The sequence below is a fragment of the Ylistrum balloti genome, unplaced genomic scaffold, assembly GCF_031769215.1.
Source record: "Ylistrum balloti isolate Yb309-2 unplaced genomic scaffold, AGI_CSIRO_Ybal_v1 Utg370558, whole genome shotgun sequence".
In the NCBI taxonomy this organism is placed as follows: Eukaryota; Metazoa; Mollusca; class Bivalvia; order Pectinida; family Pectinidae; genus Ylistrum; species Ylistrum balloti.
In genome coordinates this window covers 984,160-1,003,509 of record NW_026782351.1, presented here as the reverse complement: position 1 = coordinate 1,003,509, position 19,350 = coordinate 984,160, and positions in this window count along the sequence as shown.

Below are 19,350 nucleotides of genomic sequence, written 5' to 3'. Positions count from 1 at the left end.
TTCTATCCTGAAACCTAAAATTATAGCGTAAATACATGTTTACTGTCAAATCACCATAATAAACATCCTGAAGTAATATTGTAACTAGTTGTTTACGTAAAACTGCATGAGAATTTTTTTTAAGTATACATGTGCCGAACGCCAAACATTTTTGTGGGACTGTATTGAAGTGTTTGACAAATATTTAATTGTTACTATTCAAAACAACTACATATATGAACTGGTGTTAAAAGGTTTGTCCTTTTTTCAAAACCCTTGTGTAGACATTCATAAACTTACCTTTTTACCCGCGGTTTCTCAAGAAACCATCACATCATTCTCCCGTGCCCTTACACAGGCTGAGTTATAAAAAACAAGATAGATGGGTTTGTCATGACTGTAATAAACTTAACCCATGTTAACATTTAGGCAGTGTTTTATTACACTGTTATTGAAATAGTGAGTATGATAAAATTGATTTTTTGTAATGCTAATAAGTACCTCACCAAGACACCGGTCATTGATGACAAGGCCGAGTACCTCCTGTCATCAATGATAATGTGTGTATCATGGTTGGCAAGGATTCGTTTGTTCGTTCTTCTACTACCAGGGATATGGTAACGATGATAGTGAGTATAATTGTCTGGATTCATGGGTGATAGTTTTCTGATGATAGTGAGTACAGCATCACGGTCCTTGCACTGATAGGTTTGCAATGATTACTGGGAACATCGTCTGTGTGACAAGTTTGTAATGTTAGTGAGTACCGAAAATTGAGTCTAGCAGTGAAAGGTTTACAATAATTGTGAGTATCTTGTGTGTGGCATATCGGTGACACATTTGTGATAAGTGAGTACCGAAAGTTGAGCCTAGCAGTGGAAGGTTTATAATAATTGTGAGTATCGTATGTTGGGCCTATCGGTGACATGTTTTTGATAAGTGGGTACCGAGTGTTTAATCTAGCAGTGATAAGTTTGTGATGATAGTGAGTACCTCGCTTTGAGCCTGTCAGTGGATTTTCCTTCGTCAAATGCAGCTGTTTCACAATAATGTGTACTTAATGGTTAGCATTTCCCCAACAAATACAATTTTAGGGCAAACTTATACCACACGGTAGGTTCTGTCACCAGTACTGCCACGTGTCTGTCAAGCGTTTGAAAGGAGGCGGTTTATATAGCCACAGAACAAACACAATATATCACACAGGGATACAATAAACAGAGGATGCATACCACACCAATAGATCCGTGTAATAGATCGTCCAGAACTCACATCGCTCTGTACAATGCATTTGTTTTTTCAACACAGTATAAATGTCACCGATCCCATAGGTTTCCTAGCAATGAATATTACATTGGCGTTTTACATTCGACTTTAACGTGAGGCAGTAAGTATGCATAGAAACGAAACTCTACTCGTTAAAAATGACAAATTAGGACATTATAGTGGACATGAACATATGAATACCCATCAAAATGTCATTACTACGTAGGAGGGTTCCAAATAGGATATTAAAACGACATTATCAGAAGCATTCTCTATCAACAATGAGATTAAAAAGAAACCTCTGTTTGCTTGCCCATGTTCTTAGCCAGTTAAAAATATGACAGTTATTCTTGTTCAATATTCTCTTGACAAGATAAATGTACACTATAGTCATGTAATTTTAATACCTTGTACGTTTTGTAGGTTCTAAAGGACACAACACATTAAAACGTTAAGCTAGTCTGAAGGCAATTAGGGTTATTGATATTATACAGAGATCAAGTGCAGCTTATATTTTCTCTTTTAGGAACTGTTGAGATCCTCACAGTCTCATATCATGGCGGACCTGGGTATGAGATATCATAACAAAGTACAGTTACCAAAGCACGAAGGCCATGTATCAGGAAGATATTATCTTACCTGTATTTTCGTTTATTTTATGGTGGTCATAACGGAATTAGACATGTTGTAAACTTAATGGTACAATACTTATAAGATGTATTTATTTATATCAGTACATAATTTAACAGATTGGTTACAATCTAATTTATGATTCAAAATCCCAATTTTTTCCTTAACAAACCGCTTTAGGTCACCGGGAAATTTACTATGATTACTCATTAATTTATTTGCCTTTTCGTAGTTTTATTGACCCAAGCCTCAACATTTTCAAATTTTAGGTTCTTTGCATCACTAGCGTGTCACAGAACAAGAAAATACCAAAATGTCAGCGTAATCATAATCTAAACTCAGATTTAATAAAACTAGGGCAAAATATTAACAAAAGAAAGATTTACACGGAGTCTCCTGAAAAAAATACAAGTAGAATTCAGTTTACTTCATCGCCTGGCTCTACCGTATCTAACCTTACTTATAAGGTGCAATTCACATGTGTCTCTTAAATGCATCAAAATTCCAATGATTAAGGTCTTTGAATACATATTATTGGGTAGCAATTCATGGATGTTGTAAAATCCCTTAGTGTATAAAGGTTTGATAGAAACTACGTACAGCTTAGCTTATAGTACTAGCTGTATGTAGGCAATAAGGTGTTGTCACTGAATTTTATGTTGTGTACTCATCTGAACGGTGGTAGTTACTTGTGATTTTTTTACCCTCAAAAAAGTAAATGAAAACACAGACATTGTGATAAAATGAAACTGGCGAACTGCTGTGCTGCTTTACATGTTATCATCAAAAGGGATAGTGTGAGAGCAATGGGTAGATGCACTGACATTATAATACATTGTATTGAATTTATCATTTTTAGAAGAGAAATGGCATCCTGATACATTCTGTAACCTGGTATTGTGATACATCAGTATTCTACACAAACAGAAGATATATTGACATTGTATATGTAGTATGTAATTTTCAGGACATATTAAAATTTAAAGGTTTGACTTAGATCTCCTAAAAGAAGAATTCAACATTTGTATATATAGCAATTTCAACCATTATATTTGAACTGTTGGGCGTTTTAATTACTGTAAGATATTTTTCAATTCTAGAAATATAAATCAAGACAGAGATAACATAAATCTATATCAGTAGTGTATCGATGAAAGTTCACTTTAATAGTGGTATGCGGTGTATGGTCAGTAGAACACATTCAGTGCGATATGATATCAGCTGCCTTAAAACGCATTTGCAAAAGAGAAATGGAAGAAAGCATTAAGTACCATATCGTCAGTAACACGGTCAAAATCATGTAATGTCAGCTCTCTTAGATAGACGTTTGTGATAGGGAAGATAGGGAAATAGGAGAAAACATTCAAATACATATATAGACTAGAAGATACTTTATCACGACTCTAAATCACAGTTGTTGTCTCTAGCTCCATTTTAATACAAGATATCAATGGAAAGTGTACTTCGAGTTCCATTCAAATCTGTCCAGGTCACATTTAAAAGGCATTGATCAAGAAAACCTTGAAATGTCCTGAAGCTTTCTACATTTTGTAAATCAATAAAGGAGTCTGTGATCTTGCAAGGTCGGGAAAGATATTTTACAATAGGTATTTTGTGCAATTTCTAATCTCTATTGACAAAACCAGCGAGGAAACAATGTGAAACTAAATTTACAAAAAGTTAAACATGTATTGTGAAAGAGATGACACACTTATGATATTGCAAATGATATTTATTATGCATAATATACATACTCCAATGGTGATTTACAGTGCAAAACATAATCCTCCAAGGCGTGGTACTCAAATCTCTATTGCAGAATTTACCAAGGCACGGTAATAAGTATTGCAGATTTTGTCCATCCGTACGTTTACATGTTTCGAATGTTTCGTGTCACCAACAGGGAATATAAGTGACAGGAGATGTCGTATATGCTGTAAATTTTTAAAGTTAAGAAATAACCTTCACATGGTGAAGCTTACTGGCCTCCCTCTGAAGTTCCTCCCTAGTCTCCAACATTTTCACCGTTACTTGGGGCATTTTGAGTACTTCTTGACTATACCGGACAGGAGCACTCCTCTGGGACACTCCGGACTTTGCCGATTTGTGAGATCGTGGCGTGATCACATTATCCCATGTGTTAGACGTGACGTCAGTACTCTGTTCGTGATTACACTCGACGTCGTTCCACGTATTTTCTCGACTGAATCTGACATTTACGGCCGTAATCCCGCGTGAATCGTTTGTTGACGGACTGTTCGGTGGACACGGAGTAGGTTCGCGTGGTAAGTTATTGTAGAGGTTACACTGCCGACACACGTTGCCTGTAGGTACCACAATAGGCTTCATATGACCCTTACTAGATGAAAGATGACGCTTATCAGCACCTGTCGATGTCTTTGATTGTGAGGATGGCAGACGACGCGAGCCCGACATTTGTGCTGCACGACTGGCACTTTTGTGTTGTCTTATATTTTGCCGAAGACGTTTGATGTCTTCGTAGCTGGGCCACATCGCCTCACTATCCGCCGGAGTATCACTGCCCTGGTGTTCAGATGTAAGTTTATATTTGTAAGAGTTGGCACTGTCCGACGCTTTCCGGATACGACGAATGGTTTGGTCAATGGAGCTTCCCTGTCGAGGAGATAAGAGCGAATCGGTATCCATCTCAGAGTACGTCGTGTCATCAACTGAAGTCAGTTCTAACGAATCCATTCTAATATCCATTCTATCTGTGTCCGTGCTTCCGGTAACGCTCATCGGGGCTACTTCTTGCCTTGTTCCACGTGCACTGTTCTGTCGAGAAGAATGGGAACTCCTTACTGGCTGAGAAATGATGAGTCTGCGTTGAATAACCTGATCATCTTCCACCTCTTTTCCCGGAGAAATGAATTGGTAGTTTCTTATATTAGCCGTCTGTTGTAGCTGGCAGCCTGATTTTCGTTTCTTGCTTTTATCCATGATTTCTTTAAGCGATCTTCTGGCTGAATTGACTGTAACGTTGTCGTCCCAACCTGTGTGTTTCTCCAAGTTAATCCGGAACATTGGCAGACAAATAACACGTCTATTATACTGATTAGCGGATTGGGATTTCATCTCCCTTGTTGGGCTCCTGGCTTGAGCAAGTCTATATCTGTTTTCAAAAACTTGGCGTTTAGATCGCTGAAGGGTATTAGGACCATCCTTTCTGGGTGTGGAGTTGGCCATGACTTCCGAGAGTCTTCCACATGAGTTTCCAGACCAGCTTCGAGGCAATACCCCAATATCCGTATCCAAAATGTTTATGTCTTCATCATCTGGACCACGGATTTTCACAGAAGAGAAAGGGGATGTCTGATTCTTGTTCCTCACACACCCAAGCGGTCGAGACACTCGGACGGGTTTGTCAGGAACACCGTGGACGGCTCCGTACTTAGATGTGTTTGGCAAACACACTGATTTAGCCACTATCGATATTTTTAACTGATCAATAGGCATGACTCCCCGGTAGGTGTATCTCTTCAGGTGTGTGGTCGTTACAGGGGCGCCTATGTCAATACCACCCCATCATAGAACTATGATATTGTCCTTTCCAAAGTATATATACACCCCGTCCAACTTAAACTCTCACACCTTGACGGGTGCAATAAATAGATTTCACCTGTTTGTTGATTATACTTCAGCCCATGTTGTTCTCGTTGTTGTCTTTCCATTCGTACATTCATTCATTTCCAATTGTAATGGCATGTGTGTGGAGGTGTGGACATCGACCTCTAAGACTACTGTTTAACACAATTCTTTACAGTGACCACTGCTGTTTCATGTATAGCCGACCCGGTTTGGAATATACAATAATAGGCCAGATTTATTTTCTGTGTATCACTGTAATCAATCGTTTATATTAGAAAAGAAATTATGCTTTGTATCAATACACTCTTTCTCTATGCTAAGTTATTTGGATAAACCTGTCTAATACCTAGGAATATATCACCTTTAAAACCTTACCCGAGGTATTATCACCTGTAGTTTACATTTTAATGCTGTTCTAACTTTCCCTACTTTGAATACCAATTATGTGAAGTGTTGTCCTTTACGTCGAGCCGAAGTTGTATTACTAATCCAGATTAATCCATGTAGGGTAATCCGGCAGCGTTGAAAAGAGACCGCAAAAATAGATATACATGCGTACCTGTTTAAATTACTTACCAGACATCGTGTATAACTCATATCGTAAGGATAAAAATTGGTACAACTGAATCTGTCCAAGCCGTTCCAACAAAGGCAAACTGTTTAGAATGAGCAGTAAAGTCAAATACGATTTAGAAAGTTCCAAAGTAACTGACTCTGGCCACTTGCATGAGAAAGCCTTTGTCGCTCGTGTATGCATGTTTTATGAAGATATAGAATGTGTCAAATAAATCAAGGATTATGTTTTCTTTACGTAAACAAAAAACGTTTAGACCAACACCATTGCCATTTAGACATATGGAGTCACCTTGTAGCATTTCACCGCTAATCTTAATGGAATCAGTTTCTTGATAAAACAGGGTTTAAAGCAACACCAAGAAAATGCTCAAAAACCTAAAACAAAATGCGACATTTCCCTAAATTTTATTATGTGAAACCTTTAGTGTGCTGACAAGACAGGCTTTTAAGATAATATAAAGACTTAAGTCGTGTTAGTATAAGCTGGTTTCTGTACTAGGTTGCAGAGTCTGACGGCGCCAGTACATACGATCTGAGATCAATAGCACAGCCGGTCTGGCGCCAGGAGAGTCGAGGTATGCGCAATCACGCACCTGCACGTGTGACTTTCGGAGCCTCAATAGAATGGAGTGTCAAACAGTTTGCATTTTTATGGAGACTAAAGTAATTATGATTTTCTTTCTTAATCTAGTCCTTCAGTGAAATGAAAAGTTCAGTTACACGCTGTGATAATCCCATAGACTTTGTTCACACATTTTGTTACTGTAAAAAAATGCAATTTAGAATATTCCAAACAAAGAAAAATGTTGATGGGAGGTAATGTGAGAATATTTACAGGGATATTGCAACAAGTGTAGTGTAAACAATGAATTTGCGTTAGATCAGTTGAACGCGTGGTTTCACTTGTAAATATTTCACTACATGCAGGCGTCAGGCAATTGCGTGAAATCGTCTCCCTGGTTGAAGTACATACCATACCGTGTGAGTACATATTCGTTCGAAATGACGTAACTCACCTAAGACATTAGCCATCATTCTCATTTTCAAATACATGTTGAAGTATGTATAAGTTTTCCTGTTCATTTCGTGATTGTGGTTTATTTGGATGACCAACATTTATATGGCTTGTGTTGTTGATAAAAGAGAACACCTGGTCTTATCCTCGTGTGCTTTTTCAGGGGTGTCCGTATTAATCTTTCTTTTGTTCATATTTGGCCCTAGTTTTATTAAATTAAAGTTAAGATTTCAATTCTGTTGACATGTTGGTATTTTTTTGTTGATAAAAAGTAATGATCCAGCTCTAAATTCAGGATTGGTTTAATCGTTGTGGGAGGTCCAGGTTTTGAATCAGATCAATACTGTTTTGATACCTATTACTTATTGTAACCTATGAAAATCGTTCGAAATGACATCATTGTAAATATCATTTAAACTTCCTTCTGCAACTTTGTCGAATTTTGGTAAAGAAGAGAACTTTTGTGGTGAACAAACAATACCTGTTGTCATTTATTGTGGGACTGTGTATCTACACATTGACTTACAAATCAGTTATCCGTTGAGTAAAAGGTTGTAAATATTTTTGATATGATAAAAGCTTTAAGGTCACCCCGCCCTTTTTTCTATATTTTTCGGAACACTTCAGAAATGAGTTTTTATTTGTTCATTAGACGTAAATACACACAAATGATTGCACATTTTAATTCAAATTCAAAAACGTTTCGTCCTCTCGGAACTGTCAGTAATGCGAAGTGTCACATACTAGAAGGATGATATACTTTTATTTCTTTCAAATGAACAGAACATGAGATTTCAAGAGCAGACAAGATTATGTCAATGAGTTAAATATTACGAGGTATTAACCAGGACTTAGAGTGTGTCCTATCCTTGTGATATATAAATTTAACATGGCATACTTTTCTGTTTATAACCTGTGATGTAGGTTACAAACTTTATTCAACATGCTAATAATCGACACGAGGATACGGTCGACATCTCCTTACATCACGGGCTGCTGGGGGGGGGGGTTATCATTATTTAAATTATTGAACACTTTTTTGTTATTCAAATATTCAAATTTCATACTTTCTCTCTAAAAAGCAAGCATGCGTTCTTGTATTATTAAACCTTACACGTGTAAAGGATAATATACCTTAATAAACCTCGAATTCAAATAAAGGTTTATTTTTGAGGTCGGCTTATTTTCGAGTTTTTAAGAAATGCTTGAAATCGGTAAGAACTTCGTGAGATCTTAGTGGGTTACTTCGATAAAACGACAAATTCTCCTGTCGCCAACTTTTATCAATAAAGATTCACCAAAACTTGGCGTATTGCCAACTGGAACAAAGGGTACAAAGAACAAACAACTATTAAACGGGCCTCGAACCAATAAACTGGAGTATATATATCATGTTTTACATATGTTGCAATTTTCATAGCTATCTTTTGTGAAATGTAGTACAAATCCGTCTGAAATACACAAATAACAAACCGTAGTAGTAATGATAATGGGGATTCTTGATTTCTAGTTTTTTTTAATGTAAATCTCATCATCACTTAGATGGAATTATTACGTGAGAGCTTAACTATCAGGATGTATTACATTAATAATGATGTCTCCGTAGTGTGTTAGAAATCCCCAAAATCACATCCCATCTGAAAACGTATTAACGAGACACTGCCGTGATTTAAGAGGTGCAGCAAGACAATGCTCTCCTTGATTTGAGCTGGAATGTCTTTCTGCAGCTAGAAAAAGTGTTACCAAGCTCCAAGTGACCTAGATATTTATACATCTGTAATGACCTTAAATGTTAATGTCATGTCACTTGCAGCATTAACGTTTTAATATCAACGGGCCAATTTGTTAGAAAGTCCTGTTCAAAGTCTTATAACATTTATAACATTTAAAATGACTGTCTACAGGATTAATATATATCTAAATCCCAATGTTAAGGTGTGCTCCTTAATTGATTTTGTCTTACGAAGTGGTCAATTTAGGGTTAATACATTATTTAGAGGTGTTTGTTGAATCTTAACTACTCATACTTTAGTATGCATTATGTAGAGACGCCTTCTGATGATGTCATCAAATGTTCATATGTCATATTGCCCTTGATCCATATATTTTCCTCCGTGACTGTTGCCTCCCCGTCCCGACTCTTTTTCTTTCTGTAAATACACAATATATCATTATAGAATCGCACTTATTGCGCCTCTTCCTTTGGTGTTGTTTTAATGCTTCGTTATTGTTCATTAACTTTACTTTGTTTTATTTGGTGTTATCTCGGGCCTTGGATGAAACAAGACAAACCTTGATATATCACGTTTTAAATTTTAGACAATTAATGATTTCATTAACTTAATATTCCCTCGTTCACATAACTTATTTCTTTAATCAAACTTCAGTTATCTCTGATGCTACAGCTTGACTTTGCAAGACCTTGTTTGTTACATGAAATTTACAGAATGCAATCGTGGAAAGTGACTGTTAAAGTGTGGATTTATGTTGGGGAAATGTATACCAGCGATACAACAGGTAAGAACAATCTACACTAGGTAAAATTTATGACGAAAAAGCTCGGCTAAAGTAGCTAAACAATAAATATGTTACAGTTTACATGCTTGTAGTGATATTAGATTCAAGGTCCAAATGTCAGGTGGTCGGGGTACCATTAAACCACTAGCTTGTTTGCTCTATAGTGTAATCAATGTCGTAATTGAAATATAATACACGATAAATTAAACTAACAAATATTTGTTTTATCTCGTCAAGATTTGGTAAAGGGGTATTATGACAGGCAATCAGGGCTAGATCAATACTCACATCTAGATAAGCAATAGGTATATATATCTAGGTATTACTTATCATCGCTTTCAATAAAGACGTGATCAATGATATGATGGATTATCATCGCTTATTACTATCAAATCGAGTAATCAAAAAGTTAAATATATATATTACATTGCCATACGCATAAGGACGATAGGCCTAACACTAGGCTCCTTAATGTATCCGAAATGCCAGATATACGGTCCTTACCTTAAACTGCTCTCTGAATCGTTCATGTATTAGAATACGGGAACCCTTCAATAATATGATAGGAACAAATACGTAAACACCTACTTTTATCTACCTACGAAGTCCTGCTAAATGTGGAGATAGTTTTTTCCGTAAACAGTTCAGTTAATATCCACATTTTAGAAATCCAGTATGTTCCCCTGTTAATTAAAAGAGATATATCACCGAAACATGTTATATGTTTTCTTTGCCACCAACAATAGGTGCAATGAAATTAAGTAATGTTAATGCATATACATGTTTACCCTTAGCTATCAACGTAATGCGGATATGTAGACTATTCAAATGTAAATATCTATATTTACTGCTATTCTGTCAAGTAATGTAAATGAATTAGACTACGCCTGTAAGTTTTGCCTGAACACATATTTATTTTTCTGTCGAATAATACAACTACCCGCAGATAAGACCCTCACGTGTAATTGTAGAGTACTTCCGTAATACAAGCCGACGGGTCCATATTGATTTATTATTGCTAGCAAATCCCCATTATCAGTATTATTTACTTAATAAGCAATGAATGTACAGGAGATGCTGAGTTGAGTTGATTAGCTTTTTCATGTTGTATCTTTAAGTTATTTATCTAATAAATACTTGTGACATACTTTTGTTTTTGAACACAGCACGAACGAAAACATGTATTCGTTAATGAATACTGTCAAGAAAGCCTCTATGTGATTCATGCTAATGAAATGACACCAAAGCCGAAAACGTTATGTAGATTACATGAATCTGAGCAAAACTAGTTTCTGCAATAGTGTTAAATTCTGCATAAGTATTTGTACATGCATCGATCAGGGGAAAAGGTTTCTTTAGTGGTCGAAAGAACACTTCAAGACGAAAACAACGAAAATGATGAAACGAAATATACTTCACCATCAGAAATGTCTGCAATGGATACATCAAAGTGATGAGGAGGCAAAAATAATGAAAGTTACGTAAAGATAGGCAAGTCTAGACGTGAAGAGAACAACATAGACATTGACATTACAAACAGGGGGAAGTGTGCCAAGTCTCATGAGTATAAAGGGACAATCTTATGCTTGACAAGTGTTATGAAAATATAACTAATAGAAAACGTCTACGGCAAAATCAGTATTCCAGACTAAGTTCCATGTGCTCTACCCATCAGACCCAGATCCATGGTACTTTCGTCCTAACAAAGATTCTAGACCATGAAGAACTCTTCTCAGCAAAACACCCTAGGAATTTTCTTCACAGCAAAGGTCTATGGCATGTGGTGCTCACTTTACAGCAAAGGTTTCGGATGGTTTTGACCCTCTTCACAACAAATGTTCCTCAAACAAGGAATCCTCATCATAGCAAAGGTGTCAAACCCGTGGGGACCATCTCCACAGCAAATTTCTAGACCCATAGGATCCTTTTCATAGCAAATTTATCAGACCCGTTGGAACGTCTGCACAGCAAGTCTCGGCATAGGCTCTCCTCACGGTAAAGATACCAGGTCCAGACTCTCCTGGCGCCAAAGATCTCAGACCTAAGCTCTCCTCACCTCACAACAAAGATCTTTGATCTAGGTTCCCTTCGCAACAAAGGTCTCCGGCTCTTCACACAACAAATGTCTTGGACCCAATCTTTCCTCACGGCAAATGTTTTTTTTTGTCTCAAGTTCTCGTCATGGCTTAGATTTCAGACTCCTGCACGCCTCACGACAAAGATTTCATACCCAAACACTCGCATGGATTTTAACTTACTTCACAAGTTTTTGACCAAACTTAACATCGTCTAATAAACTACATTACTTACATGAAACAATTTTCTTTTTCCATTTGTACACAGTCTTGTCCCATTCCAAACTGAAAGAACGTTTCGAGAAGACTAAGGAAGTCCATGTTGAAGAACCTCAAACAGAATATTGGCAGACCAATGGGAACATACGCTTTCTAAACTGACATATTTTTTATTTCAGGACACAAAGACTAGGCAAGTCCTTCAAATTCAGTTTAAGATATATTGATGATATCTTGTTTTTAAAAAGAAGATGAAATCAAGCCATTTATTGACCATGCCCGCTAGATTTTGAGATCAAGGATACAACAGGCTCTTCTGCAGTAGGTCTGGATCTTTTCCTACAAGGACAGATTAAACGTTTTTATAACAGGTGTGACGATTTTTTTCTAATACAATGTAGTCACTTTCCAATATATCGCAGCTGATCTTCGAAGACTCAGTATCATGATTTCCTTGTAAGAAACAAAAGACAAATAAAGTCAGTAACTTAAGATTTCCACAGATGTAATTTGATAAAGTCTATATGGAAATGTTCTGGTCGTCGCAATGATCTTATTAGGAACACTGCTGAGAAGGTTACATTATATATTTTGATTGACCAAGACTTACAGAAGGGTGTCATTGATGAATCAGAAGAGTTTATCTTTCTTACAGTTCAATGACTTCCGGGAAAATATTTTCTCTTGTCTATATATACTCCTCATTTCATCGATTTAAAATTCAAATTATATATCTGTTGGTAAGTCGGTATTTTCTTGTTGGTATTATTCTCAAACCCAGGCCTTCTCTCACCAAAGGTTTTAGACTCATTATACAACCAGCATACAAATCAATTACACCTTTAAATTCCTATTAGATACGGCAAAGCCGTAGAAGTCGAAAGTGATGCTAAGGGCCTATATTCTTTTATCCGATTCCGTAAGATTTTTTTAAAAATTAGACATTACTTAGACTAAAGCTGCATATTTAAACTTGCTTATCGAAATCAAACCGTCTATAATTTTTTTCGTATTATTTAATCAAAATAATTTGGTATGTCAAACGGTGTGTGTGCATGGCCCGGAGTCTTTGTTTGATGCAATATGAGGGTGTGTTGTATAAATGTTGACTTTTCAAAAGTGAATACAGCCGGCCTGTGTTGAAATTTCTTCAGGTGGTGGAAACATTTTACTTTTCTATTGCAACAGGTCAAAAAGGGATTTTCTGCAATAATAATACAAGTATACGTTATTGAAGATCAACTTTTTAAAAATTTTGATATACAATGTATTTTTATACATGAGAACTTCAAACGAATTTCCAACTTCACAGTCCATATTATATTATATTATATTATATTATATTATATTATATTATATCTAAACATCTTTAGTTATTATATTTACAAGTATAGATTGGACTCCATATTTCGTAAAATTCGTAAGCAATGCAACAGACAGATGGATGTGTCTACTGTGAATAGTCAGGATCAGGTGTTCTCAAGTATGCCTCAAAGTGAAAACGTATCTAGCAGTTCTCAGACAGGATTTACTTATCTGACTATTTCGTTTATCTAACACTACAAAGAAAATTCATACATTGTCACGACATGCATTGAAAGTCTGAACGTGATGCCTAACACTGTATAATTAGTGAATCCCCGTAGTCTAGCTGTGACTGCTGTAGTCCAAACATTTCACTGTTACGTCATCTAAGGCCCTACCCATTTTCCCATCACTGGTGTATATTCTAGAGATGATTATAAACACCTGGTGCTGTTAAACATTTCCATTGGATGCTAAAGAGAGAGTGTGAACCCAATGACAGCAGTGTTTCATAATAAATCTAAAACCTTCTAATCGATGGTAACATGCGCCTATCAGGACACTGGTCATTGCCACTTATCACCTTACAGTTGTCATTAGCCATACCTTTCATAATCCTAAGCCGAATAAATTTTCAGATGTTGACAGGGCTGTAGTTAAATCATTCATATTTGTTTGTTAAAGTGACTAAATACTGGTACGGAATATTTTAAAGGGTTATACGAAAGATCACGATATATATTTCAATGCAATCGTTAAGGGTTTAACTGCACACCTTTTTTGATTATCTACGTTAAAAATGTTCAACCGATCAAATTTAAAAAGCTCTCTCGAGCATAGCGGTATTTTGCTTATAGTATTTACAAGGGTTAATCCACCTCCGTCAAGCCAACAAAAGCCAACCATTGAGAATGTCGTAATACCTTTCAGTAAGTGCAGTTATATGACAGTGATGCTGCGACAACAACAGAATAAGGCAGTTGGCTTCCTACATGTTCATACATCTGTATTCTATTTGAAAGTGACACCTACTGAACATATTGTTGTTATTGTTTGTTTACATGTTGCAAGTTGCATTATCCTATTGGATCCATACAGAGGAGTTGAATCTCACACATAACTTCTACAAATATAGATTATCCAGATCGGATTTCAAAATTCCGGTATTTGTTTATGTTTCTGAGCTGCAGTTTGATGTCGTCTGCATGTAGAATGATAATGGATTCTGTCACATTGTGATTTGAGAGGGTCCAATAACACCACGACGTGGGAATTCCGTGCCGAGACCACGCCAGAAATCCACTGAAATATTGTTCTCTATACAGTAGGTGCTCGACTTGAATCACGATGAACTGGTGTTGGTGTTCGATTCGAGTTGTCTTCACGAGAAATATAAAGCTGTTTTTGTTTTTATATTGAATTTCTTTTTCTAATTCCAATACTAATGACATAATTTAGTTCCTATTGTTTTCCCTCTCTCAGTTCACACTGTACGTACACGTACTTTCGATGTCTCGGTATGTTTCCCAGTCTGTGGTAATTTGCGTTAAGAGAACATATCTACGGGTCCTTTGTTGTACAGATGCCGAGGTCTGGTATCTTTGCCGTGGATGAAGTATGAGATTGGAACCTGTACCTTTGCTGCGTAGATCATATGTATAGGGCCTTATCCGTGTAGAAAAATGGCTCAGAAACCTTACCTTCGCTGCGTAGATCATATGTATTGGGCCTTATCCGTGTAGCAAAATGGCTTTCTTGACTAGACATCATGCATCGCACACCTTTTTTGAGTTGAGAGGTTTTCCAGGTAGAGCCAGTTGACATGAAACGAGTTTCCTTTAATGGACATGGGCCTGAGATGATTGCTTTGATGAAAGAGCATTGATCTGAACGTTCCCTGGTAGAGTGTCTGTGTTTGGATCATTTGCGATGTAGACAGTCCTGTTCAAAGACCTTTGCTATGTGTAGGGCAAGGGTAAAATAACTTTGTTATCTATAGAGCCAGGATAAAAGACTTTGCTATCTATAGGGCCAGGGTAAAAGACTTTGTTATCTAAAGGGCCAGGGTAAAATACTTTGCTATCTATAGGACCAGGGTAAAATAACTTTGTTATCTATAGGACCAGGGTAAAATAACTTTGTTATCTATAGGACCAGGGTAAAATAACTTTGTTATCTATAGAGCCAGGATAAAAGACTTTGCTATCTATAGGGCCAGGGTAAAAGACTTTGTTATCTAAAGGACCAAGGTCTGGAATCTTTGTTGTGTAGAGTTCATAGTTTTAAACCTTTGCTGTGTACAGAGATTTAGGGTCTGAAACCTTTGCTTTGAAAGAGTCTGCCGTAACCTGCATGCCACGTTTTTAATTCATTTGGATACTTGAGTGTTTCATGGTGTACATCATATCGGCATATTTAGAAACCTTATTCATCAATGAAAATACTGAATTTTAATTAACTTTGGTGTCAGTGCACCTTCCGATCTAGGTTTTGGCACTGATTTCGACCAAGTTGTATTTTCCACAATGGTCTCCGTGATTTCAATATCACAACTTGGATACGTCCGCTTCCATCAAATCACGCTTAAATTTTTAACCAAACAAACGACACTAATATACAATTTTGGAAAAAAATATACAGTACTTCAATTTATGCTGACAATAAATTTTCACCAAAACCTTGGCATAATTGACTGATCCCGGGACAAGTTTGAATTGGTGATATCACCTTTTCATTTTGGTGATATGTCCATTTAATTGGATTTAAATAATTAAGTAGTTTTCAAAGTAAAAACGATCTTCACTGCTACCTGCGTACGCATCCACGGTAAACTAATGTTGCCCAATCTTCATCGCCAATATTGCGTTACCTTGTATCAAGATCCGTTCCTTGGGACAACGAATGATTTGCTTTCAACTTCTGCTTATATTTCATGAACTTAACAATATTTGTTGGTGTGAACAAGACGTAAGTGCAGGTGCGTATCTATAAGAAAATTATCTAAACGCAAAACTCGGCGAGGAGTTTGGGGATCGCCCTGCACCCCCAGTTGGTCCAGGGCAAAGACTTAAAGGGGCCCAGGCAGCGTAGACCCCCGGAAGCTCCTAGACTTAAGGTAATTCGTACACATATTGCGACTACTTTTGAATTTTTCGCACCAATTTGCTGATTTTTAATGCACATGGAAATTTCTGCCTGTTTTGACATCGATCCTATATCGTTAATGTTGGCTAAATAAATGATCACGTAATTGTCACCAGTTTTCATCAGTTATTCAGGGCAACTACCAATGTATATCCAGGTTTGCGATGGAATCTGAGCTACTCGTTTCACGAGGCTGTTTTGCTTTGTTTGTGTATTGTTTTCTAGTTGAAATATGTTCTAGCACAAAGCAGCTTTGTGGGAAAATTCCTGCAACATTTTGTATTATCATGTCGTGTAATGTTTATTGTCTTCATGGTATTGCTCCTACACAGTATTTATTTATTTATATCTTTATTTTTCATCTTGCTACTTTAACCAGTTGGCATTGTCTCTGATTGTTAGTCCTCATACAATAACATTGTAAAAATATATATGCAGTTGTTTTCATTGCCACCACATATACGCTCAGTGTCCAAAGCTGAAAACATACCGAGATTTAAATAAAACAATTTTGATATTTTAATCACCATTTCTATACAACAACTTAGGATGTTTTTTTTTCCTAGTAAAGGGCCTTCGGCGTCCATCGGCCGAAGAGATTATCGAGACACCTAAATTTGTACTACCGCTCTCGATTTTGTTTTATTAATTTGTTTTATGTTCTATGTATGTGATGTAATTTATATAATATTTGTGTCTTGATAAAGGGGCATGTTGCCTCGAAAATTGGACCATTCACTTGTCCATACTGTCGTTATTACTTCATTGATCATGTATACATGTATATAAGTATATATATATATATATTAAGATAACTAAAAGCAACACGTCGAATTAAGCATTTGCGCTTAATACTTAATTCGACGTGATGTTTGAAGTCTTTTATAATATTTCCCCGGACGTTGTGCGTTCAACCTTTCTATTTGACTCATTTAAGTGAGAATGATGCAGGAACGAGTTCGGAACAAACAGAGCCTTCGTACAAAGTGGAAAATGTAATTACCACATCTATCTGTTACCAGTAGTTCAAAAGTTAACTCTTTGACTGCAAAGGATTGAGCTTTGTACTGTAAAATATCCTCTCATTCTGCACATATCTCTGCTTTATTACATACGGAAATATTGATAATTCTCGAAGAGTGATTGTAACATAGGTCAATGTTTTAATGCCTCCACCAGCAGTCGAACCCGAAACCCTTGCTTGTTGTACGCTTTACCGGAAGTATTTCACCAGAACCTTTGAAATGTCTAGGCTTTTGGATAATTTTGAAACTATATCTGGGTTTTAATTACGCCATGTACTTTTAGCGTTAGCAATGTACAGCATGTTAAATGAAATGTGTTTTTCTGGTTCAGACATCTTGATATTCAATTAAGCATGTAAGTGATCATTAAAAATTATTCCAAACACTCTAATCAATCCTAAATAGATACATAACCGAAGTTAAAAAGCCTGTCACGTTAACGTACGAACAACGTTCCATTTTCCCCTGTTTAAACATCACATTTTACCTCATCATCAGCGATCTTTTCTACTTAGTATCTGATTTTAGAATGCATCAGGGTGTTGTCCATGCCCCCGACTACTTGACCTACCATTGATGACGAGACCCAATATTTTGAAGAAAAAAAGAGAAAATAACCAGGTGAACGTAACTTGTATCTAGGATGAAGCCCAACCGGTTTGTATCGATGCAATTCTGTGACATTTATGAGAAGGACATATTCTGTGACATTTATGAGAAGGACGTAGGGTCATTTTCGTGCAACGTGCTTGCCGTATTTTGTTTCACGTGCACAGACCACTTTAGCAACCTCGTATGTTTGTCTTTCTGACTTCATATATGTATAAAGCGTGCTGGAATATTAAGTCCTTGCCGTGGAATAAACACCTATGGAGACAAGCCGGGTGAAGTGTTGTTCTCATATTCATTGTTTGATCTTTATTTGTGTTTGAAATATTTATCCTTTTCCCTGTCTTTCTCTTCTTGACTTCTGCTTTCGCTTGTAGTTATTGTAATCTTAAACATCCAAATCGAAGAAGGTCGCTTATCAGTCATAAAATCAAAGGGTAGAACTAGGGACTCAGATAAACCTACCAATGAAATTTGAGGAAAATCCATTCACTACTTCTCAAGAAATAGCGACAACACACCTTACTTATTAAAATCCAAGATGGCAGCCTGTCAACTTTTTTTGCAGTTCCGAAATCAAACATGCACTTCTAGGAGCTAAAGGGCACATACATTATTTTATACGTATGAAATTTGAAGAAAGATAAATCCAGTGCTTCTCAAGAAAAAGCAATAACAAATTTTCATTGTAAAAAATACTACATTGCCTCCTGTCGGTCATTTCGTTTATCCGACCAATGCCAAAATCAAATATAGGCACAACTAGAGACCAAGTGGTGAAAAGCATATGAAATTTGAGAAAGTGCACAGTGTACTTCATTGTAAAAATCCAAAGCCGCATGTCGGCTATTTTGTTTTTCTGATCAGTCCCAAAATCAAACGAGCACAACAAGGGACCATGGATAACTTACAAATGAAATTGAGAGAGATCCGTCCTCTACTTCTAAACAATGGCGATAATGATAAAAACAAAGTTTACAAACAGACGGACCACGGACGTAGGACGATTTCAACTACCCAAGTGAAAAAAAAAACAACAACAACGTACTACTAATTTGGAATACATGTTATAAAATAGTAATGATGCCACCATATATATGCTAAAAACCAACAAGAAATGTTTGCCTTATAAATTACTTTCGGCAACACATTTGTATCAAAGCTTATCTACCAATAACTTCTGCAAATAATTGTACAAGGCTAGTGCAAACTAATAAATGGCTGTGACTCCGGACAAAAATTACCCGGGCATTTTATTGGAAGTGCTTAATTTCCCATGACACATCAGTTAACAATAACACCTGTCACATTTGAGTAGTTATTTCCGGTTCCTTTCCAGGTGCGACATGGAGGTTCATTAAGGAGCACACTCTGGCACAAA